Source organism: Chiloscyllium punctatum, chromosome 34 (genome assembly GCF_047496795.1).
Source record: "Chiloscyllium punctatum isolate Juve2018m chromosome 34, sChiPun1.3, whole genome shotgun sequence".
Taxonomy (NCBI): Eukaryota; Metazoa; Chordata; class Chondrichthyes; order Orectolobiformes; family Hemiscylliidae; genus Chiloscyllium; species Chiloscyllium punctatum.
In genome coordinates, this window is record NC_092772.1 from 49,270,633 (window position 1) to 49,295,619 (window position 24,987).

The 24,987-nt window shown below is 55.0% G+C and overlaps 1 protein-coding gene across 3 annotated transcripts in view; it reads right to left on the reverse strand.

The window, feature by feature from the left end:
• LOC140458824 (hepatic and glial cell adhesion molecule-like) overlaps positions 1 to 24,987 on the reverse strand; it is a 62,253-nt gene that overhangs the window by 31,720 nt on the left and 5,546 nt on the right. Inside the window, exon 1 of one of the 3 annotated variants that reach the window (XM_072553482.1) lies at positions 19,166 to 19,241. The exons of 1 other annotated variant lie outside the window; for it this stretch is intronic. The gene's annotated coding sequence lies outside the window, so the exon portion shown is untranslated. Of the gene's footprint in view, positions 1 to 5,040; positions 5,135 to 19,165; positions 19,242 to 24,987 lie in introns of those variants that run through there. One more of the 3 variants, XM_072553481.1, reaches the window with a different exon arrangement.

Sequence of the window (24,987 nt, forward strand, 5' to 3'; positions counted from 1 at the left end):
GCTCGCTCGCACACACACTCACACACACCCATGGAAACACACTCACACGCACACACTAACACACACTCACACACATACACACACATAAACACTCATACACACACCCACACTGACATGCTCACACACACATATAAACCCACATTGTCACACACACACCCACACTCACACACATACAGACACACACCCACACAAACACACTCACATGCACACACACACTGACATACACACACACACCCACCCACACACACACACACACACACACACACACACACACACATGCACACACACAGAGACAGACACACACACAAACACACAGATACACACAGATATGCACTCACAGGCACACAGACACACATGCACACACAGACACGCATACTCACAGACACACTAACACACACAGGCACAAAGAGACATACACTCACACAGACACACACACACACACAAACACACTCACACTCATGCGCACACACACACGGACAGACACACACACATACTTACACACACAGAGACAGACACACAGACACACACACACTCACAGGCACACCGACATGCACACACACACACACACAGACAGACACACACACACACACACACAAACACACAGACACACTAACTAACACACACAGACACAAAAAGACACACACACTCACAGACACACACCCCCACACACACGCACATACACACACACAGACACACACAGACACACACGCAGACACACACACACACACACACTCACACAGACAGACACACACTCACACACACACACTCACACACACACACTCACACACACGCAGACACACACACACACGCAGACACACACACACACGCAGACACACTCACTCACCCATACACAGAGACCCACAGCCCCACGTCCATGTACACCGATGTGAAGTTTGTTTTGTGTGGTGATCTTGGACACTGCACTAACTCAGTGAGTTTAGTGATTACTCCAGTGGACAGCATCTCAGTTCCCAGTTCCCACGGACCAATACTATTCTGAGCTCTGTCAAATACCCGTGCAGCAGGCAGATAGTGGTAAACACCCACCAAATTCCCTTGTGACCTTTCCCCGTTGTCATTACACAATCTGGGTCTGCATCTGACTCACAGCAAATTTCATGAAAACAAGATGCAACTATTTTCAGCTGCTTCATCATAACCTTCATGACCCTGTCCTATCATAAGACCAGATCTCCCTGGTGATTGCACAGTGTTCAGCACCACTCACGCTTCCTCAGATAATGAAGCGGTCCGTGTCCAAATACAGCAAGATCTGGACAATATCTAGGCTTGTGCTGACAAGGGGCATGTTAACATTTGTGCCACACAGCTGCCAGGCTATGACCAACACCAACTAGAGTCAATCTAACCACCGCCCTTTGACACTCAATGTTGTTACCGTCACTGAACCCCTCCCCACTATCAACATCCTGGGGGTTGCTATCTCCAACAAGAGATGATCTAGCCACTGCTCCCTTGATGTTCCATGGTATTCCCAACACTGAATCCCTCACGATCAACATCCTGGGGGTTACCATTGACCAGAAACTCAACTGGACCCACCACATAAACACAGTAGCTACAAGAGCAGGTCAGAGGCTCGGAATCCTGCAGCATGTAACTCCCCACCTGACTCCCCCCCAAAGCCTGTCCCACCATCGACAAGGCCCAAGGCAGGAGGGGGAGGGAATACTCCCCAGTAGCCCCTGGGTGGGGGCAGCTCCATCAACACTCGAGAAGCTCGACACCATCCAGGGACAAAGCAGCCCCCACACCCACAAACATCCCCTCCCTCACCCACCGATGCTCAGTAACAGCAGTGTGTACCATCCCCTCCCCCCCCCGCACTGACGCCCAGTAACAGCAATGTGTACCATCCCCTCCCTCCCCCACCGATGCTCAGTAACAGCAGTGTGTACCATCCCCTCCCTCCCCCCACCGACGCTCAGTAACAGCAGTGTGTACCATCCCCTCCCTCCCCCACCGATGCTCAGTAACAGCAGTGTGTACCATCCCCTCCCTCCCCCACCGACGCTCAGTAACAGCAGTGTGTACCATCCCCTCCCTCCCCCCCACCGACCCTCAGTAACAGCAGTGTGTACCATCCCCTCCCTCCCCCACCGACCCTCAGTAACAGCAGTGTGTACCATCCCCTCCCTCCCCCCCACCGACCCTCAGTAACAGCAGTGTGTACCATCCCCTCCCTCCCCCCACCGACCCTCAGTAACTGCAGTGTGTACCAGCTACAAGATGCACTGCAGAAACTCACCAAAGAACCTCAGGCAGCACCTACCAAACCCACGGCCACTTCCATTGAGAAGGACAAGGGGGCAGCCGGTACATGGGAACCCCCCCCCACCCACCTGCAAATTCCCCTCTGAGCCCTTCACCATCCCGACTTGGAAATATATCAGCCGTTCCTTCCTGGGTCAGAATCCTGGGATTCCCTCCCTCAGGGACATTGTGGGTCTACCCTACAGCACATGGACTGCAGCGGGTCAAGAAGGCAACTCCCCCCCAGATTCCCAAGGAGGGTAATGGGGCAATAAATACTGGGCCGAGGCAAGGAGGTCTGCATTCATTGTTAACTGCCCCTTGCCCTGTGTGACAGGGCAGTGCCATTTCAGAGGGCAGCAAAGAGCCCATACATTCTTGAGCGATGGGTCTGGAGTCACATGTAGTCCCGGTCAAGTGAGGTTGGCAGATTTCCTTCCCACAGTGAACACCGTTGGGTTTTTATGCCAGTGGCTGATGGAATATTCGTTCCAGATTATTAATCAAATTCAAAGTTGATGGAAACATAGAAGGGGATAGGAGCAAGGGGAGGCCATTCAGCCCTTCCAGCCTGCTCTGCCATTCATCACCAGTGTGGCTGATCGTCCAACTCAATAGCCTAATCCTGCTTTCCTCCCATAACCTTTGACCCCATTCCCCCCCCCCACCCCCACCCCCAGCGCTACACCCAGCTGCCTCTTGAGTGTATCCCACATGTTCCCGCTGATGGGCTCTGAAGCCACATCCAGAGATAGTGAGCTTGGTGTTGCAGCTCCAGAACCCGGTGCTCCATGAGCGATCCTTCATCCTCCTCGGGCCCGGAGCTCTCTCTTGGGCAAAGGCCACTCTGACAAGCCCCGACTTACTCTGATGCTCAACCAAAGAAAATGTCCTGCATTCACGTAGCGCCCACTGGCCCGGGGGGGGTGGGGGTGGGGGATTGCCTTGAAGCTGCCAGAGGGAAAAACTGAGAGCCATTGCATCCGTCTCGTGATCATCGCACTCACAGCATCTCAGATGGCATCCTCCTTTGGCCAAAATACCCCTGGCAGGTCAAGCTGGTGGGGATGGATTGAGACAATTTCCCATGCATTTCCCATGGTGAGGATGGATTGGAGGGCCGTGTGAGTCTATCGCTGGCCATTCGGCCCCACAAGGACTGCTCCTCCATTGAGTAAGATCAAGGCCTGTCAGATTGTGGCTCTTCCCTCAGTAAGCCTACCCAGACTCCCCACCGACTCCCACCAGTAATTCCCCTGCATCTCCCATCGCCCCCATAATCTTCCATCCCCTTGGTCGCCGAGAATCTATCTCCCTCGGCCTCCAGAAAAAATTTAACTAATCTGCAACCTCTGCATCTTGAGGAAAGGAATTCCAAAGATTCACAAAGAAAAAAGTGTTTCCTTAGCCTTGTTCAAAATGGCTGACCCCTCTCTAGTTCTAGATTCTCCCAGCCAGAGGAAATATCCTTCCCACATCCAGGTCCACCTCAGGAACATACCTGTTCCAATAAAGTCACCTCTGACCCCTCTAAACTCCAGGGGATACAGTCCCAGTCTGTCCGGCCTTTCCCCATTAGGCTACCCACCTATCCCAGCCCGTTAAACCTTCCCTGAGCTGCATCCAGTGCATTAACGCCCTGCTGTCAGTGCACTGTCCAGTCCTGTATACTGTACTCCACACACACTCTCACCAATGCCCTCTCTCACTGTAGCGTGACCTCCCTGCACTTGGATTCAATTCCCCTCATGATAAAAGATTACATTTCTTCAACAAAAGAAAACTGAGGCAGAAAGAGAAAATTGCTGGAGAAACTTAGCAGGTTTGGCAGCATCAGCAGAGAGAGAGAGAGAGGGAGAGAGAAACAGAGTAAAGATTTTGAGACTGGATCTGGCCTGGACTGGAAGAATTAACTCTCTCTCTCCTCCACTGAGCTTCTCCAGCAATTTCTGTCTGTGTTCTACGTTCTGTCGGATTTCCCGATGACCTGCACCTCAACCTTCACTGATTCGGACACCCAGATCCCTCTGCATCTGAAGAGGTCCCACAGGCCTTATGGTGGTATGGTGGCTCAGTGGTTAGCACTGCTACCTCACAGCATCAGGGACCCCAGGTTCGATCCCACCCTCGGGTGACTGTATGTGTGGACTTTGCACATTCTCCCCATGTCTGCGTGGGTTTCCTCTGGGTGCTACAGTTTCCACCCACAGTCCAAAGATTTACAGGTTAGGGGGGGTTGGCCATGGGAAATTGTCCCACAGTGTCCAGGGATGTGCAGGTTAGGGTGGATTGGCCATGGGAAATTGTCCCATAGTGTCCAGGGATGTGCAGGTTAGGGTGGATAGGCCATGGGAAATTGTCTCACAGTGTCCAGGGATGTGCAGGTTAGGGTGGATTGGGCCATGGGAAATGCACGGTCGCAGGGATGGGGTGAGACTGGATGGGATGCCCTTCAGAGGGTCAGTGTGGTCTCAATGGGCCGAACGGATTGCTTCCACACTATAAGGACTCTGTGAGTACTGACCCAAGAGTCCTCAACTGCTCCTCACGTGACAAACCCTCCATCCCCGGGGTCGTTCTGGTCCAGCTCCTCTGAACCACCTCCGATAGGAGCATGTGGCCCCCCTCAGATTCGGGACCCTCCCTCCCAATTTCCCATCTGGTCTTGTTGTCGCTCTGTGGTGTGGAGGCTGCACTTGGAACCCGAGGCATTCACTGCCTTTTCACCGACGCCTCTCTGGCGCGACCTGTTTCATGAATACTCACTGGACATAGCATGGAGGCCACTCGGGGAGCCTGGGCGGGGTGGTGCGGGGATGGTAAAGGTCTCCCCCGCAGACTGGACGGTGAAAAATGATGAGCACAACACGAGAGAGTGAAAAGAAAAGAAATGTTCCCTTTTGGTTTCGCTGGTGGAAGTCCCAAATGTGACTCTGCGTCGTGTGGGGGGGAACTGAAACCTACTGATAAGGACCAGCTGGGCTTTCAGAGCTGGCTACAAAGTGCAAATTGATAAGAAGCTCATGCAATTCTCGATAGGGCCTTGGGTCATGTTGGGGAGCAGAGTGACCGAGGGGAACAGACACATAATCCTTTAAAGTCTGCGTCACATATCGACAGCACTGAAGTAGATTTGTATTTCAGGTTGTGGATGGGGTGCTCACATACAGACAGGGGGGTTACGAAGGGGTTTCGCACACTCCCCTTCATTGCTCAGCCCTTTGAGTGTAGGAGTTGGGAAGGTCATGTTTAGGTTGTACAGGACATTGGGGAGGCCCCTTCTGGAATACTGCGTCCAGTTCCGGTCACCCTGTTATAGGAAGGATATTATTAAACTGGAGAGGGTTCCGGAGAGATTTCTCAGGACGTTGCTGGGAATGGGAGGGTTGGAGTTATAACGAAAGGCTGCATAGGTTGGGACATTATTCACTGGAGCGTAGGAGGCTGAGGGGTGACCTTATAGAGGTTTATAAAATCATGAGGGGGACAGAGAGGGTTAACGGTGGATGTCTTTTTTCCCAGGATGGGGGGGATTTTAAGACTAGGGGCACATTTCAAGGTGAGAGGAGAGAGATTTAAAAAAGACACGAGGGGCAATTATTTTCCCCAGAGGGTGGTCCGTGTGTGGAATGACCTTCCTGAGGAAGTGGGGGGGGGGGACAGTTACAACATTTAAAAGGGATTCGGATAAGGACATGGACAGGAAAGGGTTGGAGAGAGATGGGCCAGGAGCAGGCGGGGGGGGGGGAGGGGGGTTGCTGAGTTAGTTTGGGGTTAGGGTCAGCACGGACTGGATGGGCCGAAGGGTCTGTTTCTGTGATGGAGGACTCTATGTCTCGAACCTTTGATATGACCACAGCCGCCATGTTCTTGACTCACCCCATTTCTGCTTCTGCTATTTAACCACATATGTGTTTCTTACTTGACTATTACAGAGACCCATCCTTCTGTGTGGGAGTGAGGTCCCACTCAGTAAAAAAATATTTCCAACTCTCAGTCTGAATGTCTCTCCCCTGGGACAGTGCCTCTGTGTTCTTGACTCCTGAACCGAGGGGGATCATTCCCCCTGCATCGAACCTCGCTTCTGCCATGGAGACTACAGCCTAGCGATAATACCGGTTAATCCAGAACCCCGGGTTCAAATCCCACCACGGAAAATAGTCGCATTTGAAATCAACAAAATATTTGGAAGTAATTCGACACTGTCGAATGATGACAGTGAATCTATTGTTGGGGGAAAACCACATCTGGATCATTAATGCCCTTTGGGGAGGTTGTCATCAGAAGCAGCCTCGCTTCTGAGGACGGGGGATGCTGGAGATCAGACTCCAAGAGTGTGGTGCTGGAAAAGCAGTGTAGGGTCGTTGCTGAGGGAGTGCCGCACTGTCGGAGGGTCAGTGCTGAGGGAGTGCCGCGCTGTCGGAGGGTCAGTGCTGAGGGAGTGGGCACTGTCGGAGGGTCAGTGCTGAGGGAGTGCCGCACTGTCGGAGGGTCATTGCTGAGGGAGTGCCGCACTGTCGGAGGGTCAGTGCTGAGGGAGTGCCGCACTGTCAGAGGGTCATTGCTGAGGGAGTGCCGCACTGTCGGAGAGTCATTGCTGAGGGAGTGCCGCACTGTCGGAGGGACATTGCTGAGGGAGTGCCGCACTGTCAGAAGGTCAGTGCTGAGGGAGTGCCGCACTGTTGGAGGGTCAGTGCTGAGGGAGTGCCGTACGTTCAGAGGGTCAGTGCTGAGGGAGTGCCGCACTGTCGGAGGTTCAGAGCTGAGGGAGAGCCGCACTGTCGGAGGGTCATTGCTGAGGGAGTGCCGCACTGTCGGAGGGTCAGTAGTGAGGGAGTGGGCACTGTCGGAGGGTCAGTGCTGAGGGAGTGCCGCACTGTCGGAGGGTCAGTGCTGAGGGAGTGGGCACTGTGGAAGGGTCAGTGCTGAGGGAGTGGGCACTGTCGGAGGGTCAGTGCTGAGGGAGTGCCACTCTGTCGGAGGGTCAGTGCTGAGGGAGTGGGCACTGTCGGAGGGTCAGTGCTGAGGGAGTGGGCACTGTCGGAGGGTCAGTGCTGAGGGAGTGGGCACTGTCGGAGGGTCAGTGCTGAGGGAGTGCTGCACTGTTGGAGGGTCAGTGCTGAGGGAGTGCCGCACTGTTGGAGGGTCAGTGCTGAGGGAGCGCCGCACTGTCGGAGGGTCAGTGCTGAGGGAGTGCTGCACTGTCGGAGGGTCAGTGCTGAGAGAGTGCCGCACTGTCGGAGGGTCAGTGCTGAGGGAGTCGGCACTGTCGGAGGGTCAGTGCTGAGGGAGTGCCGCACTGTCGGAGGGTCAGTGCTGAGGGAGTGCCACTCTGTCGGAGGGTCAGTGCTGAGGGGGTGGGCACTGTCGGAGGGTCAGTGCTGAGGGAGTGGGCACTGTCGGAGGGTCAGTGCTGAGGGAGTGGGCACTGTCGGAGGGTCAGTGCTGAGGGAGTGCTGCACTGTTGGAGGGTCAGTGCTGAGGGAGTGGGCACTGTCGGAGGGTCAGTGCTGAGGGAGTGCCGCACTGTCGGAGGGTCAGTGCTGAGGGAGTTGGCACTGTCGGAGGGTCAGTGCTGAGGGAGTGCTGCACTGTCGGAGGGTCAGTGCTGAGAGAGTGCCGCACTGTCGGAGGGTCAGTGCTGAGGGAGTGCCGCACTGTCGGAGGGTCAGTGCTGAGGGAGTACTGCACTGTCGGAGGAACACTCGGAGCTGCCTCACTCATGGGAGACCGTGTGGGAAGTGATCAGGGCTGACTCTGAGCTGGGAGAGGGGAGACTTCCCCTCACCCCTCACCCCATCAGCACCTCATCCCCCTCCCAAGCCTCTTCCCCCCCACTCACAGCCCCCTGGCCCCCAACATCCCGACCCCCGGAATATTCGTAAGGAGCTGTCTCTCTCCTCGAGCAGCACTTACCCTGAAGGGATCTCGTCTCTGCCAGGCCCAGGGGCCAATCAGCAGAGAGCGAGCCCATTAAGTCAAGGGGAGATCCAGAAATGACTGGCTCTCCCTGCTCCCCTCGTGAAGTCATGGCGGGAAAACAGACTGACTGAGAAATCTCCCTGGTTAAACACACACCGGGCTTTTCAGTGAATTCTACAGAAATAACTCACACGTGCTTGCGATTCCTCAGTCACCAGTAATTAGGCCTGTCAGAGTTTCCCTTTGATTAACTATTTGTGGGAATAGGCATCGCTGGCTGGGCCCAGTATTTATCACCCCCCCGTCCCTAGTTGCCCCCCTTGAGAAGGTGGGGGTGAGCTGCCTTCTTGACCCACTGCAGTCCATGTGCTGTAGGGTAGTCCCACAATGTCCCTGAGGGAGGGAATCCCAGGATTCTGACCCAGGAAGGAACGGCCGATAGATTTCCAAGTCAGGATGGGGAGGGGCTCAGAGGGGAATTTGCAGGGGGGTGGGGGTGGTGTTCCCATGTACCTGCCGCCCCTTGTCCTTCTCGATGGAAGTGGCCGTGGGTTTGGAAGGTGCTGCCAGAGGATCTTTGGTGAGTTTCTGCAGTGGGTCTTGTAGCTGGTACACACTGCAGTTACTGAGGGTCGGTGGGGGGAGGGAGGGGATGGTACACACTGCTGTTACTGAGGGTCGGTGGGGGGGAGGGAGGGGATGGTACACACTGCAGTGACTGAGGGTCGGTGGGGGGAGGGAGGGAGGGGATGGTACACACTGCAGTTACTGAGGGTCGGTGGGGGGGAGGGAGGGGATGGTACACACTGCTGTTACTGAGGGTCGGTGGGGGGAGGGAGGGGATGGTACACACTGCTGTTACTGAGGGTCGGTGGGGGGGAGGGAGGGGATGGTACACACTGATGTTACTGAGTGTCGGTGGGGGGGAGGGAGGGGATGGTACACACTGCAGTTACTGAGGGTCGGTGGGGGGGGAGGGAGGGGATGTTACACACTGCAGTTACTGAGGGTCGGTGGGGGGGGAGGGAGGGGATGGTACACACTGCAGTTACTGAGGGTCGGTGGGGGAGGGAGGGGATGGTACACACTGCTGTTACTGAGGGTCGGTGGGGGGAGGGAGGGAGGGGATGGTACACACTGCAGTTACTGAGGGTCAGTGGGGTGAGGGAGGGGATGGTACACACTGATGTTACTGAGTGTCGGTGGGGGGAGGGAGGGGATGGTACACACTGATGTTACTGAGTGTCGGTGGGGGGGGAGGGGATGGTACACACTGCTGTTACTGAGGGTCGGTGGGGGGGGGGGGGGAGGGGATGGTACACACTTCAGTTACTGAGGGTTGGTGGGGGGGGAGGGAGGGGATGGTACACACTGCAGTTACTGAGGGTTGGTGGGGGGGGAGGGAGGGGATGGTACACACTGCTGTTACTGAGGGTCGGTGGGGGGGGAGGGAGGGGATGGTACACACTTCAGTTACTGAGGGTTGGTGGGGGGGAGGGAGGGGATGGTACACACTTCAGTTACTGAGGGTTGGTGGGGGGGGAGGGAGGGGATGGTACACACTGCTGTTACTGAGCGTCGGTGGGGGGGAGGGAGGGGATGGTACACACTGATGTTACTGAGTGTCGGTGGGGGGGGAGGGGATGGTACACACTGCTGTTACTGAGGGTCGGTGGGGGGGGGGGGGAGGGGATGGTACACACTTCAGTTACTGAGGGTTGGTGGGGGGGGAGGGAGGGGATGGTACACACTGCAGTTACTGAGGGTTGGTGGGGGGGGAGGGAGGGGATGGTACACACTGCTGTTACTGAGGGTCGGTGGGGGGGGAGGGAGGGGATGGTACACACTTCAGTTACTGAGGGTTGGTGGGGGGGAGGGAGGGGATGGTACACACTTCAGTTACTGAGGGTTGGTGGGGGGGGAGGGAGGGGATGGTACACACTGCTGTTACTGAGCGTCGGTGGGGGGGAGGGAGGGGATGGTACACACTGCTGTTACTGAGGGTCGGTGGGGGGGAGGGAGGGGATGGTACACACTTCAGTTACTGAGGGTTGGTGGGGGGGAGGGAGGGGATGGTACACACTGCTGTTACTGAGCGTCGGTGGGGGGGAGGGAGGGGATGGTACACACTGCTGTTACTGAGGGTCAGTGGGGGGGAGGGAGGGGATGGTACACACTGCTGTTACTGAGGGTCGGTGGGGGGGAGGGAGGGGATGGTACACACTGCTGTTACTGAGGGTCGGTGGGGGGAGGGAGGGGATGGTACACACTGCTGTTACTGAGGGTCGGTGGGGGAGGGAGGGGATGGTACACACTGCTGTTACTGAGGGTTGGTGGGGGGGGAGGGAGGGGATGGTACACACTGCTGTTACTGAGGGTCGGTGGGGGGAGGGGATGGTACACACTGCTGTTACTGAGGGTCGGTGGGGGGGAGGGAGGGGATGGTACACACTGCTGTTACTGAGGGTCGGTGGGGGGAGGGAGGGGATGGTACACACTGCTGTTACTGAGGGTCGGTGGGGGGAGGGAGGGGATGGTACACACTGCAGTTACTGAGGGTCGGTGGGGGAGGGAGGGGATGGTACACACTGCAGTTACTGAGGGTTGGTGGGGGGGGAGGGAGGGGATGGTACACACTGCTGTTACTGAGCGTCGGTGGGGGGGAGGGAGAGGATGGTACACACTGCTGTTACTGAGCGTCGGTGGGGGGGGAGGGAGGGGATGGTACACACTGCTGTTACTGAGGGTCGGTGGGGGGAGGGAGGGGATGGTACACACTGCTGTTACTGAGGGTTGGTGGGGGGGGAGGGAGGGGATGGTACACACTGCTGTTACTGAGGGTTGGTGGGGGGGGAGGGAGGGGATGGTACACACTGCTGTTACTGAGGGTCGGTGGGGGAGGGAGGGGATGGTACACACTGCTGTTACTGAGGGTCGGTGGGGGGAGGGAGGGGATGGTACACACTGCTGTTACTGAGGGTCGGTGGGGGGAGGGAGGGGATGGTACACACTGCAGTTACTGAGGGTCGGTGGGGGGGGGGGATGGTACTCACTGCAGTTACTGAGGGTCGGTGGGGGGAGGGAGGGGATGGTACACACTGCAGTTACTGAGGGTCGGTGGGGGGAGGGAGGGGATGGTACACACGGCAGTTACTGAGGGTCGGTGGGGGGAGGGAGGGGATGGTACACACTGCTGTTACTGAGGGTCGGTGAGGGGGAGGGAGGGGATGGTACACACTGCTGTTACTGAGCGTCGGTGGGGGGAGGGAGGGGATGGTACACACTGCTGTTTCTGAGGGTCAGTGGGGGGAGGGAGGGGATGGTACACACTGCTGTTACTGAGGGTCGGTGGGGGGGAGGGAGGGGATGGTACACACTGCTGTTACTGAGCGTCGGTGGGGGGAGGGAGGGGATGGTACACACTGCTGTTACTGAGGGTCGGTGGGGGGGGAGGGGATGGTACACACTGCAGTTACTGAGGGTCGGTGGGGGGAGGGAGGGGATGGTACACACTGCTGTTACTGAGCGTCGGTGGGGTGGGGGGGGGGATGGTACACACTGCAGTTACTGAGGGTCGGTGGGGGAGGGAGGGAGGGGATGGTACACACTGCTGTTACTGAGGGTCGGTGGGGGGAGGGAAGGGATGGTACTCACTGCAATTACTGTGGGTCGGTGGGGGGGAGGGAGGGGATGGTACACACTGCTGTTACTGAGGGTCGGTGGGGGGAGGGAGGGGATGGTACACACTGCTGTTACTGAGGGTCGGTGGGGGAGGGAGGGGATGGTACACACTGCTGTTACTGAGGGTCTGTGGGGGAGGGAGGGGATGGTACACACTGCAGTTACTGAGGGTCGGTGGGGGAGGGAGGGAGGGGATGGTACACACTGCTGTTACTGAGGGTCGGTGGGGGGAGGGAGGGGATGGTACTCACTGCAATTACTGTGGGTCGGTGGGGGGGAGGGAGGGGATGGTACACACTGCTGTTACTGAGGGTCGGTGGGGGGAGGGAGGGGATGGTACACACTGCTGTTACTGAGGGTCGGTGGGGGAGGGAGGGGATGGTACACACTGCTGTTACTGAGGGTCGGTGGGAGGGGTGGGGGGGATGGTACACACTGCTGTTACTGAGGGTCGGTGGGGGAGGGAGGGAATGGTACACACTGCTGTTACTGAGCGTCGGTGGGGGGAGGGAGGCGATGGTACACACTGCTGTTACTGAGCGTCGGTGGGGGGAGGGAGGGGATGGTACACACTGCTGTTACTGAGCGTCGGTGGGGGAGGGAGGGAATGGTACACACTGCAGTTACTGAGCGTCGGTGGGGGGAGCGATGGTGATGTTTGTGAGTGTGGGGGCTGGTTTTTTCCTGGATGGTTTCGAGCGTCTCGAGTGTTGTTGGAGCTGCCCCCATCCAGCGGCAAGTGGGGAGCATTCCCTCACCCTCCTGATTTTGCGCACTCTGAATTCTACCCAAGTGCCAACTGACACAGAATTAAAGAGAATGGAACCATTGCCCCTTGATGTTCCATGGTGTTACCATCACTGAATCCCCCAATTTCAACATCCTGGGGGTTTCCATTGACCAGAAACTCAACTGGACCCACCACACAAACACAGCGGCTCCAAGAGCAGGTCAGAGAATGGGAATCCTGCAGCGAATAACTCCCCTCCTGTCTCCCCCCCGCCATAGCCTGTCCCACCATCTACAAAAGTCCTGCTGCTGAACAGGGGAATTGCTGTGGAGGGGTTCAAACTGATTGGAGGGTCAGTACAGATACAGTGGGTTGAATGGTCTCTTAGTGCAATGGAACATCTCAATTCTCCCGGGAGTCAAACTCCTGGAATTCTGTTCCTGACAGCGCTGTGGGTATTCCTTCATTCTGCGGACAGTAGATTTCAGAAACAGGAGCTCACTGTCTCTGTCCTGTGGTCAGTGGGGGATGGGCAATCGATACCAGTCAGACCCAGAGGTGCCAACCAATTGAAAGGATTCACACTCACTCGTACACTCACACTCACACACGCTGACACACACACTCACACACACACACACTGACACACACATACACATGCTGACACACACACTCGTACACTCACACTCACACACACACACACACGCTGACGCACACACTCACACACACACACACTGACACACACACACTCACTCGCACACTCACATTCTGACATACACACAAACACACACACAGGCTCACACACGCGCACGCACACAGCCTCGCACACGCTCACACACACACAGACTAACACACATGCTCACACACACACAGACTCACACACACACGGACTCACAAACACGCACGCACACACTGACACACACATACACACACACGCTGACACACACTCACACACACACACACGCACTCTCTCTCACATACACATGCACACACACACTCACACATACATATACACACACACATTCACACTCACGCCCACACACACATACACTCACTCACACACACACATACTCACACACACACATACACACACACTCACACACACTCTCACACACACACACACGCACTCTCTCTCACATACACATGCACACACACACACACACATACATATACACACACACATTCACACTCACGCCCACACACACATACACTCACTCACACACACACATACTCACACACACATACTCACACACTCACACACTCTCTCCCACACTCACACACTCTCTCATTCACACACACACACAGATTTGGACAGACACACAGTCTCTCATTAACACATTCCCACACCCAGACTCTCTCAGAGACACCTGCACCCGCAAACACACACGACCACATCTTGAGCTCTGACACCCCCACATTCCGCAGTCCGATCCGAATGAGGATTTCTGAGAGTTCTCACAAACACACAGGAAGTGGACGTTCCTGACCCGGTGGGAATCTACCCCATCTTTAACCAGATACTGCCCATGGGATAGGGAGCAGTGACTGACCTGAGTTGAACCAAATCCCTCACGTTCTCAATGTCGATAGGTTGGGGCGATGGGATCTCGAACTCCTTCCCAGGAAAAGGATTGGGTGTGTAGACAGTTTGTGAATTTTGTCCTTCATTGCTAAAGGGACTGAGTTTAAAAGCAGAGAGGTTATATTGCAGCTGTATGGGGTGCTGGTGAGGCCACACGTGGAGTACTGCGTGTAGTTTTGGTCCCTGTAAAGATGGACTGGCACTGGACGGGATGCAGAGGAGGTTCACTGGGTTGAGTCCAGAATTGAGGGGATTGGCTTGTGAGGCGAGACTGAGTAGACTGGGAGTATACTCATTAGAATTGAGAAGAGTGAGGGAGGATCTTATAGAAACGTATAAAATGATGAAGGGAATAGATAAGATCGAGGTCGAGGGGATGTTCCCACTGGCAGCTGTAACTAGGACAAGAGAATCGAGCCTCAAGATTGGAGTGAGCAGGTTTCGGACTGAATTCAGAAGGAACCTCTTCACTCAGAGGGTTGGGAATCTGTGGAATTCCCTGCCCAGGGAAGTCGTTGATGGTATTTCAATGAACGTGTTTAAAAATTAGATGGGTAACCGCTTTGAATAATAAAGGAATTCAGGGTTTTGGGGAGAGGGCGGGTTAGTGGAGCTGAGGTCATGAAAGGATCTGGCTGGCAGAGCTGGCTCGAAGGGGCCGAATGGCCTCCTCCTGCTCCTAGTTCTTATGTTTGTCTCAATCTGGGAGGGACTGATCTTTCGCCATCTCACTCTGATGGTTAGAAGTTAGAAGTTACTGGACAGGTCAAAACTTAACCCTAACCCTAACCCTAATACTGACCCTAGCATTAACCTTACCCCTATACCTAACCTTAACCCGAATCCTAACTTGAATAACTGACCCTAGCATTAACCTTAACCCTATACCTAACCTTAGCCATCATCCTGACCCTGACCCTGATGCTGACCCTGACTTTAATCCTAACCCTGACCCAGACCCTAACCCTAATCCTGACCCTGACGCTGAGCCTGACCCTGACCCTAATCCTGACCCTAGCCCTGACCCTAATCCTGACCCTGACCCTGACCCTAATCCTGCCCCTATTCCTGACCCTGACCCTAATCCTGACCCTGACCCTGACCCTAATCCTGACCGTGACCCTAATCCTGCCCCTATTCCTGACCCTGACCCTAATCCTGACCCTGACGCTGAGCCTGACCCTGACCCTAATCCTGACCCTAGCCCTGACCCTAATCCTGACCCTGACCCTGACCCTAATCCTGCCCCTATTCCTGACCCTGACCCTAATCCTGACCCTGACCCTGACCCTAATCCTGACCGTGACCCTAATCCTGCCCCTATTCCTGACCCTAACCCTAATCCTGACCCTGACGCTGAGCCTGACCCTGACCCTAATCCTGACCCTAGCCCTGACCCTAATCCTGACCCTGACCCTGACCCTAATCCTGCCCCTATTCCTGACCCTGACCCTAATCCTGACCCTGACCCTGACCCTAATCCTGACCGTGACCCTAATCCTGCCCCTATTCCTGACCCTGACCCTAATCCTGACCCTGACCCTGACCCGAATCCTGACCGTGACCCTAATCCTGACCGTACCCTGACCCTGACCCTGACCCTGACCCTGACCCTTCTTGTTGAACTCCAACTCAGCTCAGTACCAGCTAGAATTCATTGCTTTCAGTTCAGCTTTTTACTCACAGGGAAGGAGGGGCTGGAGGGAGTTACAGAGATAGGGAGGGGGTGTAGGGGCTGGAGGGGGTTACAGAGATAGGGAGGGGGTGTAGGGGCTGGAGGGGGTTACAGAGATAGGGAGGGGGTGTAGGGGCTGGAGGGGGTTACAGAGATAGGGAGGGGGTGTAGGGGCTGGAGGGGGTTACAGAGATAGGGAGGGGGTGTAGGGGCTGGAGGGGGTTACAGAGATAGGGAGGGGTGTAGGGGCTGGAGGAGGTTACAGAGATAGGGAGGGGGTGTAGGGGCTGGAGGGGGTTACAGAGAGAGGGAGGGGGGTGTAGGGGCTGGAGGGAGTTACAGAGATAGGGAGGGGTGTAGGGGCTGGAGGGAGTTACAGAGATAGGGAGGGGGTGTAGGGGCTGGAGGGAGTTACAGAGATAGGGAGGGGGTGTAGGGGCTGGAGGGGGTTATAGAGATAGGGAGGGGGTGTAGAGGCTAGAGGGAGTTACAGAGATAGGGAGGGGGTGTAGGGGCTGGAGGGAGTTACAGAGATAGGGAGGGGTGTAGGGGCTGGAGGGAGTTACAGAGATAGGGAGGGGGTGTAGGGGCTGGAGGGAGTTACAGAGATAGGGAGGGGTGTAGGGGCTGGAGGGGGTGACAGAGATAGGGAGGGGGTGTAGGGGCTGGAGGGGGTTACAGAGATAGGGAGGGGGTGTAGGGGCTGGAGGGGGTTACAGAGATAGGGAGGGGGTGTCGGGGCTGGAGGGGGTTACAGAGATAGGGAGGGGGTGTAGGGGCTGGAGGGGGTTACAGAGATAGGGAGGGGGTGTAGAGGCTAGAGGGAGTTACAGAGATAGGGAGGGGGTGTAGGGGCTGGAGGGGATTACAGAGATAGGGAGGGGGGAAGGGGCTGGAGGGGGTTACAGAGATAGGGAGGGGGTGTAGGGGCTGGAGGGGGTTACAGAGATAGGGAGGGGGTGTATGGGCTGGAGGGGGTTACAGAGATAGGGAGGGGGTGTAGGGGCTGGAGGGGATTACAGAGATAGGGAGGGGGTAAGGGGCTGGAGGGGGTTACAGAGATAGGGAGGGGGTGTAGGGGCTGGAGGGGGTTACAGAGATAGGGAGGGGGTGTAGGGGCCGGAGGGGGTTACAGAGAGAGGGAGGGGGTGTAGGGGCTGGAGGGGGTTACAGAGAGAGGGAGGGGGTGTAGGGGATGGAGGGGGTTACAGAGAGAGGGAGGGGGTGTAGGGGCTGGAGGGAGTTACAGAGATAGGGAGGGGGTCTATGGGCTGGAGGGTGTTACAGAGATAGGGAGGGGGTTTAGGGGCTGGAGGGTGTTACAGAGATAGGGAGGGGGTGTAGGGGCTGGAGGGGGTTGCAGAGATAGGGAGGGGGTGTAGGGGCTGGAGAGGGTTACAGAGATAGGGAGGGGGTGTAGGGGTTGGAGGGAGTTACAGAGATAGGGAGGGGGTTTAGGGGCAGGAGGGGGTTACAGAGATAGGGAGGGGGTGTAGGGGATGGAGGGGGTTACAGAGATAGGGACGGGGTGTAGAGGCTGGAGGGGTGACAGAGATAGGGAGGGGGTGTAGGGACTGGAGGGGCTACAGAGATAGGGAGGGGGTGTAGGGGCTGGAGGGAGTTACAGAGATAGGGAGGGGGTGTAGGGGCTGGAGGGGGTTACAGAGATAGGGAGGGGGTGTAGGGGCTGGAGGGGGTTACAGAGATAGAGAGCGAGTTACAGAGATAGGGAGGGAGTGTAGGGGCAGGAGGGGGTTACAGAGGTAGGGAGGGGATGTTGGGGTTGAGGAGGTTACAGAGATAGGGAGGGGATGTAGGGGCTGGAGGAGGTTACAGAATGGCAGACTGGGTGTTGGGAGAATGGACGAATGGAGAGTGAGGGATGGGACGATGGGGAATGGGAGCATAGCAATGGGACAGTGGGGGATGGGAGTCTGGGAGTGTAAGGGTGCGGTATGGGAGAGTGGGGGATGGGAGGATGGGGAATGGGATTGTGGGCAATGGGAGAGTGGGGGTTGGGAGACTGGGAGTGGAAGAGTGGGGGTTGGGAGAGTGGGGGTTGGGAGAGTGGGGATTGGGAGAGTGGGGGATGGGAGAGTAGGGGATAGGAGGATGCGAATGGGAGTGTGGGTGATGGGAGAGTGGGGATTGGGAGAGTGGGGTTGGGAGAGTGGGGGATTGGGAGGATGGGGAGTGGGAGAATGGGAGATGGGAGAGTGGGGGATGGGAGAGTGGGGGATGGGAGAGTGGGGGATAGGAGGATGCGAATGGGAGTGTGGGTGATGGGAGAGTGGGGGTTGGGAGGATGGGAGTGGAAGAGTGGTCGATGGGAGGATGGGGAGTGGGAGTGTGGGGAATGGGAGAGTGGGGATGGGAGGATGGGAGTGGAAGAGTGGGGAATGGGAGAGTGGGGATTGGGAGGATGGGGAGTGGTAGAGTAGGGGTGGGAGAGTGGGAGTGGAAGAGTGGGGGTTGGGAGCATGGAGGAGGGGACACTGGGAGTGGAAGAGTGGGCGATGCGAGAGTGGGGGAATGGGAGACTGGGAGTGGAAGAGTGGGGGTTGAGAGAGTGGGGGAGGGGAGATTGGGCATGGGAGGATGGGGAGTGGAAGAGTGGGCGATGGGAGAGTGGGGGTTGGGAGGATGGAGAGTGGGAGAGTGAGGGACGGGGGAGTGGGAGGATGGGGAGTGGGAGAGTGAGGGATGGGAGGATAGGGAATGGGAGGATGGGGAGTGGGAGAATGGGGAGTGGAAGAGTGGGCGATGGGAGATGGGAAGATGGGGAATGGGAGAGTGGGGGAGTGGGAGATGGGGGAGTGGGAGGGTGGGGGATGGGAGGATGGGGAGTGGAAGAGTGGGGGTTGGGAGACTGGGGGAGGGGAGACTGGGAGTGGAGGAATGGGCAATGGGAGAGTGGGGGATGGGTGGATGGGGAGTTGGAGGATGGGGAGTGGGAGAGTGGGGAATGGGAGAATGGGGAGTGGGAGAGTGAGATATGGGAGGATGGGCAGTGGGAGAGTGGGCGGATGGGTGAGAGGGGTTTGGGAGTGTGTGTGGGTGGGGGAGTGGGATGATCGGACGGACAAGATTGGGATTTCAGGCACTGTGATGACTGTAGAGGAGCTTATTATTAAACCACGCTCACGCCCAGGAGCACGCATTGGCCCACAGCTGACAGAACTCCCAGGAATCAGCCTCAAACCCCCCCTGTACACAACCGCACCTCCCCAGGCCAAGCCCCACCTTGAGAGAATCCATCTCTCGGCTCCGAGCTGCTGTTAAAAGGTGCGGTCTCACTTACCGGGAGATGGTTCCTACATAACGGGCACTGTGGTGTATCTCGAGTCCTCTGTTACTAGGCTAGAAGATGGGGACTTCCATCGCTCTGGGCCCATGACTGTACTCAGCAGAATGACTGGAACTTCTCACTACTTTCAGAAAAGACAATTTTCTGCTGTCGTAAGGGTGAATTATCGACAGTTTACGCCCAAGGGATCTCGAAATGTCACCGATCTGGCTCAGAATGCCTCTCCCGTGTCATATCAAACTCTCGTCCCACGCTCCTGTCTTCAACCGTCTCAGAACAGAATTCTGCCGCTGCCCTTTGCCATCAGAAGTCTGCACTCACTGGCTTTCTGTCTCTCACAGTCTTTCTCTCTGGTCGTTCTCTCTTTGCCTCTCTATCGCTCTGTCTCCCCCTCACTCTCCCTCCATATCTCCTCCCATTTCTCTCTCTCGCTCTCTGTCTCTGTCTCTCTCTCTCTCCCCTCTTATGCTTTGCTTCTCTCACATCCGTCCCCACACTCTCTTGCTCTCCCTTCCTCTTTCAGTCTACCTCTCTCTGTCCCTTCTCCTCTCTCTCACTCCCTTTCTGGGTGTCGCTTTCTCTTCCCTCCCCCTCTCTCTGACTGAGTTTCTCGCACTCGGTCTGTTTATGTCTCTTTCTCTCCCTCCATCACTCCCTCTCTCAGGGGTAGGAGTGGGGTTGATGTTGGGAGTTGGGATTGTAGGGGTTTGGGGGCATCTCTCTGACCACCCACCCCCCCCCCCCCCACTTCCAAAGCGTTCGATTGGCTGTGAGGTGCTCTGGCAAGGCCTGGCATTACTGTATAGGCGCTATGAGAATGGAGAGGTTCCTTCTTCTCAGCAGCTGGCTGAACTCAGTCTGACTCACCAGGGGGTGCTGTCTGACTCACGCCAACCTCAAGCTGGTCACAAGGGATAACAGAGAGACAGCCCCCCACACCCACACACCTACCAACACCTCAATAACACACACCCACCAACACTCAATAAAACAAACACACACACTCACATCCCATACACTCACACACACATACTCACACTCACACACACTCACATCCCACATACATACACACACACAATCTCACACGCATACACACACACACTCATACACTCACGACCCCCACACCCCCCCCCACACAAACACACACACATCATCACTCAGACACATTTACGCACACACACACTCAGATATACATACACATTTACACACTCACACACTCTCTCTCACACACAAACCGACACACACACTCACTCAATCACATTTACACACACACGCACTCTCACTGTGATGATGTGATTATCAGCTTTAAATGGCTGTTTGTTGTTGACACTGTGGGTATACCTCTCCAGGGGTGGGGTGGGGACAGAACGTGAGTGGGGGGTGGGGAGTGGGGAGTGGGGAATGGGGGGGGTTGGGAACAGGGAGTGGGGATTGGGAAGCAGGGAGCATGTTCAATGTCTGTGTGTGTGTGTTATTGAGTATATGTGGGTATGTGTCAGTGTGTGTGTGTTATTGAGTGTATGTGGGTGTGTATTAGTGTGTGTGTGTCAGTGAATGTGTGTTATTGAGTGTATGCGGGTGTGTACCAGTGTGTGTGTTATTGAGTGTATGTGGGTGTGTATCAGTGTGTGTGTTATTGAGTGTTGGTGGGTGTGTGTCAGTGTGTGAATCAGTGTGTGTGTGTTATTGAGTGTTGGTGGATGTGTCAGTGTGTGTGTATCAGTGTGTATGTTATTGAGTGTCTGTGGGTGTGTATCAGTGTGTGTGTTATTGAGTGTTGGTGGGTGTGTGTCAGTGTGTGGATCAGTGTGTGTGTGTTATTGAGTGTTGGTGGATGTGTCAGTGTGTGTGTATCAGTGTGTGTGTGTTATTGAGTGGTGGGTGGGTGTTAGTGTATGTGTGTTATCGAGTGTATGTGGGTGTGTGTATTATTGAGTGTCTGTGCATGTGTGTCAGTGTGTGTGTGTTATTGAGTGTATGTGAGTGTGTATTAGTGTGTGTTATTGAGTGTTGGTGGGTGTGTGTCAGTGTGCGTGTATATCAGTGTGTGTGTGTTATTGAGTGTATGTGGGTGTGTATTAGTGTATGTGTGTCAGTGTGTGTGTGTTATTGAGTGTATGCAGGTGTGTATCAGTGTGTGTGTTATTGAGTGTTGGTGGGTGTGTGTCAGTGTGTGAATCAGTGTGTGTGCGTTATTGAGTGTTGGTGGATGTGTCAGTGTGTGTGTATCAGTGTGTGTGTATTATTGAGTGTATGTGGGTGTGTGTCAGTGTGTGTGTGTCAGTGTATGTGTGTTATTGAGTGGTGGGTGGGTGTTAGTGTATGTGTGTTATCGAGTGTATGTGGGTGTGTATCTGTGTGTGTGTCAGTGTGCGTGTGTGTGTGTTATTGAGTGTATGTGGGTGTGTGTCAGTGTGTGTGTGTCAGTGTATGTGTGTTATTGAGTGGTGGGTGGGTGTTAGTGTATGTGTGTTATCGAGTTTATGTGGGTGTGTATCTGTGTGTGTGTGTCAGTGTGTGTGTGTGTTATTGAGTGTGTGTGGGTGTGTGTCAGTGTGTGTGTTATTGAGTGTATGTGGGTGTGTATCAGTGTGTGTGTCAGTGTGTGTGTTATTGAGTGTTGGTGGGTGCGTATCATTGTGTGTGTTATTGAGTGTATGTGTGTGTGTGTCAGTGTGTGTGTGTTATTGAGTGTATGTGGGTGTGTATCAGTGTGTGTATGTGGGTGGGTGTCAGTGTATGTGTGTTATTGAGTGTATGTGGGTATGTGTCAGTGTGTGTATGTGGGTTTGTGTCAGTGTGTGTGTGTTATTGAGTGCATGTGGGTATGTGTCAGTGTGTGTGTGGGTCAGTGTGTGTGTTATTGAGTGTATGTGGGTGTGTATCAGTGTATGTGTGTTATTAAGTGTTGGTGGGTGTGTGTCAGTGTGTGTGTGTCAGTGTGTGTGTGTTATTGAGTGTTGGTGGCTGTGTGTCAGTGGGTGTGTGTCAGTGTGTGTGTGTGTCAGTGCGTGTGTTATTGAGTGTATGTGGGTGTGTGTCAGTGTGTGTGTGTATTATTGAGTGTTGGTGGGTGTGTATCAGTGTGCGTGTGTGTCAGTGTGTGTGTTATTGAGTATTGGTGGGTGTGTATCTGTGTGTGCGTCAGTGTGCGTGTGTCAGTGTGTGTGTGTTTATTGAGTGTATGGGTATGTGTCAGTGTGTGTTATTGAGTGTTGGTGAGTGTGTGTGTGTTATTGAGTGTGTGTGGGGTGTGTTGGTGTGTGTGTATATTGAGTGTTTGTGGATATGTGTCAGTCTGTGTGTGTTTGTGTTATTGAGTGTTGGTGGGTGTGTGTTACTGAGTGTTGGTGGGTGTGTGTGTTATTGAGTGTCAGTGGATGTGTGGGTGGGTGTGTGTGTGAGGGTTTGAGTGTGTGAGTGTGTGTGTAAAAGAGTGTGTATGTATGTGTGTATGTGTCTGAGTGTGTGTGTGTGGGGCATGTGAGTGTGTGTGTGCGTGTATGTCTGAGTGTGTGTATGTGTCTGAATGTATGTGAGTGTGTGTATGTGCGTGTGAGAGAGAGAGAGAGAGAGAGAGAGGGTGTGTGCCATCCTTATCTGGTCTGGCCCCAAGTGACTCCAGACCCGCAGCAATGTGTTTGACTCTTAACTTCCCTCTGGGGTAATTAGGGATGGACAATAGATACAGATTGACCCCCATATCTGGTGAATGAATTCCAAAGAAGCTGCTGGGTTAAACAGTGCCGAGTGAGGGCCAGCTCAGACTGATGCCTTGGTGTGTTCCTGAACAGAACCTTACATTGAACATTATTCAGCATAAATGAGCTGCGCACAGGGAGAAACTACCTCACTCCCCATGCCCGTAGGTAAGCTCAGAATGCTGAGGGATCTCTGCGGTCAGGAAGCATAGTGCTCTTGCCTGTGACTGTAACTGTATTTCCCAACTGAATTCGCAGAAATACCAGAGAGCTTCCTCATTGGAACGAGTCCAGACTCGGTTCCCAGCACAGAGGAGTATGAGATTGCACTTTCTGCTTTGAACTGGGTTAATACAGGTCCCTAGTCTCCTGCCTCTCGGCTTTTCTAGAGAGAGGCCAGCACAGCCTATAGCCATTTCGGCCATTTCCTCAGTGCCAGCCCTCATGGTCACATTATGGAACACAAAATCCCTGCAAATCCGTGCTGCTTCAGACATTCCTGTTGAACCTTCTCCCTTTCGGTCCCTGCTCGAGAAACAAATTCCCTCCGGCTCCTTTTCCCGGTTCTCCTCGATCCGTATCCCTCCGGTGACTGACCCTCTCCCATGCCAACCCCCTGGATACAGAGTCTTCCTCATCGGCTCCACCAGCCTCCCCAACCTTCTGGGGAGGGTTCTGAATGTTCCGGTTCAGAACCGTTCCCTGCTCCGAGGGGACTCCAATCCCAGACTCTCCCAGTCTCCCTCCGCGGAGGCTGGCATCCGATATCATGAAACAATTCCCGTCAACATCCTTCATGCCCTTCCCATGGGGCTTTGACATCTTTCCTGAACATCAGTGCCAGGAATTAGATGTAAGAATCCATCTGGGAAGGACCCACATCAATGTGAAAGGTCAATGAGCCACAGCAAGGCCTCCTCTTCCCCAGGAGCCTCAGGCAATCCCACCTGTCCATACGGACCCTCACCAACTGCTACAGACGCCCCATTGAGAGGGTACTGTCCGGGGGTGACACGGCCTGGTATGGAAACTGCTCTGCCCAGGGACGGTGAGAAACTACAGAAGGTGGTGGGCACAGCCCAGACCATCACGGGAACCAACCTCCCATCCACGGACTCCCATCGGGAAGGGAGCCAACATCCTCACAAGGCCCTCCCACCCCGGTTATAATCCCCTCCAACCCCGTCCGTCAGGCAGAAGGTACGGGAGCTTGGACACACGCACCGACAGGTTCAGGAACAGCTGGTTCCTGGCCGTTATGAGACTGAGGAACGGACTCTCTAGCCTTAGATAACACTGACCTTGCTAATGCTGCTCTCCCCTAGTGTGTCCCCTGAACGCCTCTGTCCACGTCCCTCTGATCTGCATATCCTTACTTACCATGATCTGCCCGGACCGCTGGTAAACAAAGCTTTTCACTGTACTCCAGTACACGTGACAATCAATCCATCAGTAAATCAATCAGTCAATCTATCTATCAATCAATCAATCCATGAAAAAGAAAGTCTCTCCTTATCTCCATTATAAAAAGTCTTCCCTTACTCTAAAGCTGTACCCTCGGGTCTTAGTTTCTCTGACCAATCTTCCCAACATCCACTCTGTCCCGGCCGTATGGTATTCTGTATGGGCCAAGCGCTGACAAGTGAGACTGGATTAATTGAGGAGATCTGGTCAGCATGGGCGAGTTGGACCGAAGGGTCTATTTCCATGCTCTATGACTCTTAGAAAAAGCTGGAGAAACTCAGCAGGTCTCTCTGAAGAGAGAAACAGAGCTCATGTCCGTTCTGACGAAGGCGAGATACCATCCTGATGCCCACCCAAGCACGGACGCTCGCCCCCAACCCCCCCTCACCACAGATATGTCCTCCCTACATGACACCCCTGCGCCCGTTCTGAAACTCTGACATCTCTCTGTCTCCTCTTCCTCGTTCTGATGAAGATTCATCGACCTGAGACATCAACTTTGTTTGTGTGTGGCGCCAGCTCTCTCTCTCGCTCTCTCTCTCTCTCCTGGTTATATTAGAAAAGTTTCCTGGAGGATTTTGTGCCAACTGAACAGGTCAAAACAGGCCTTAGTAAGACACTGCACATCCAACAGTGCTGCACTCCCCTCGA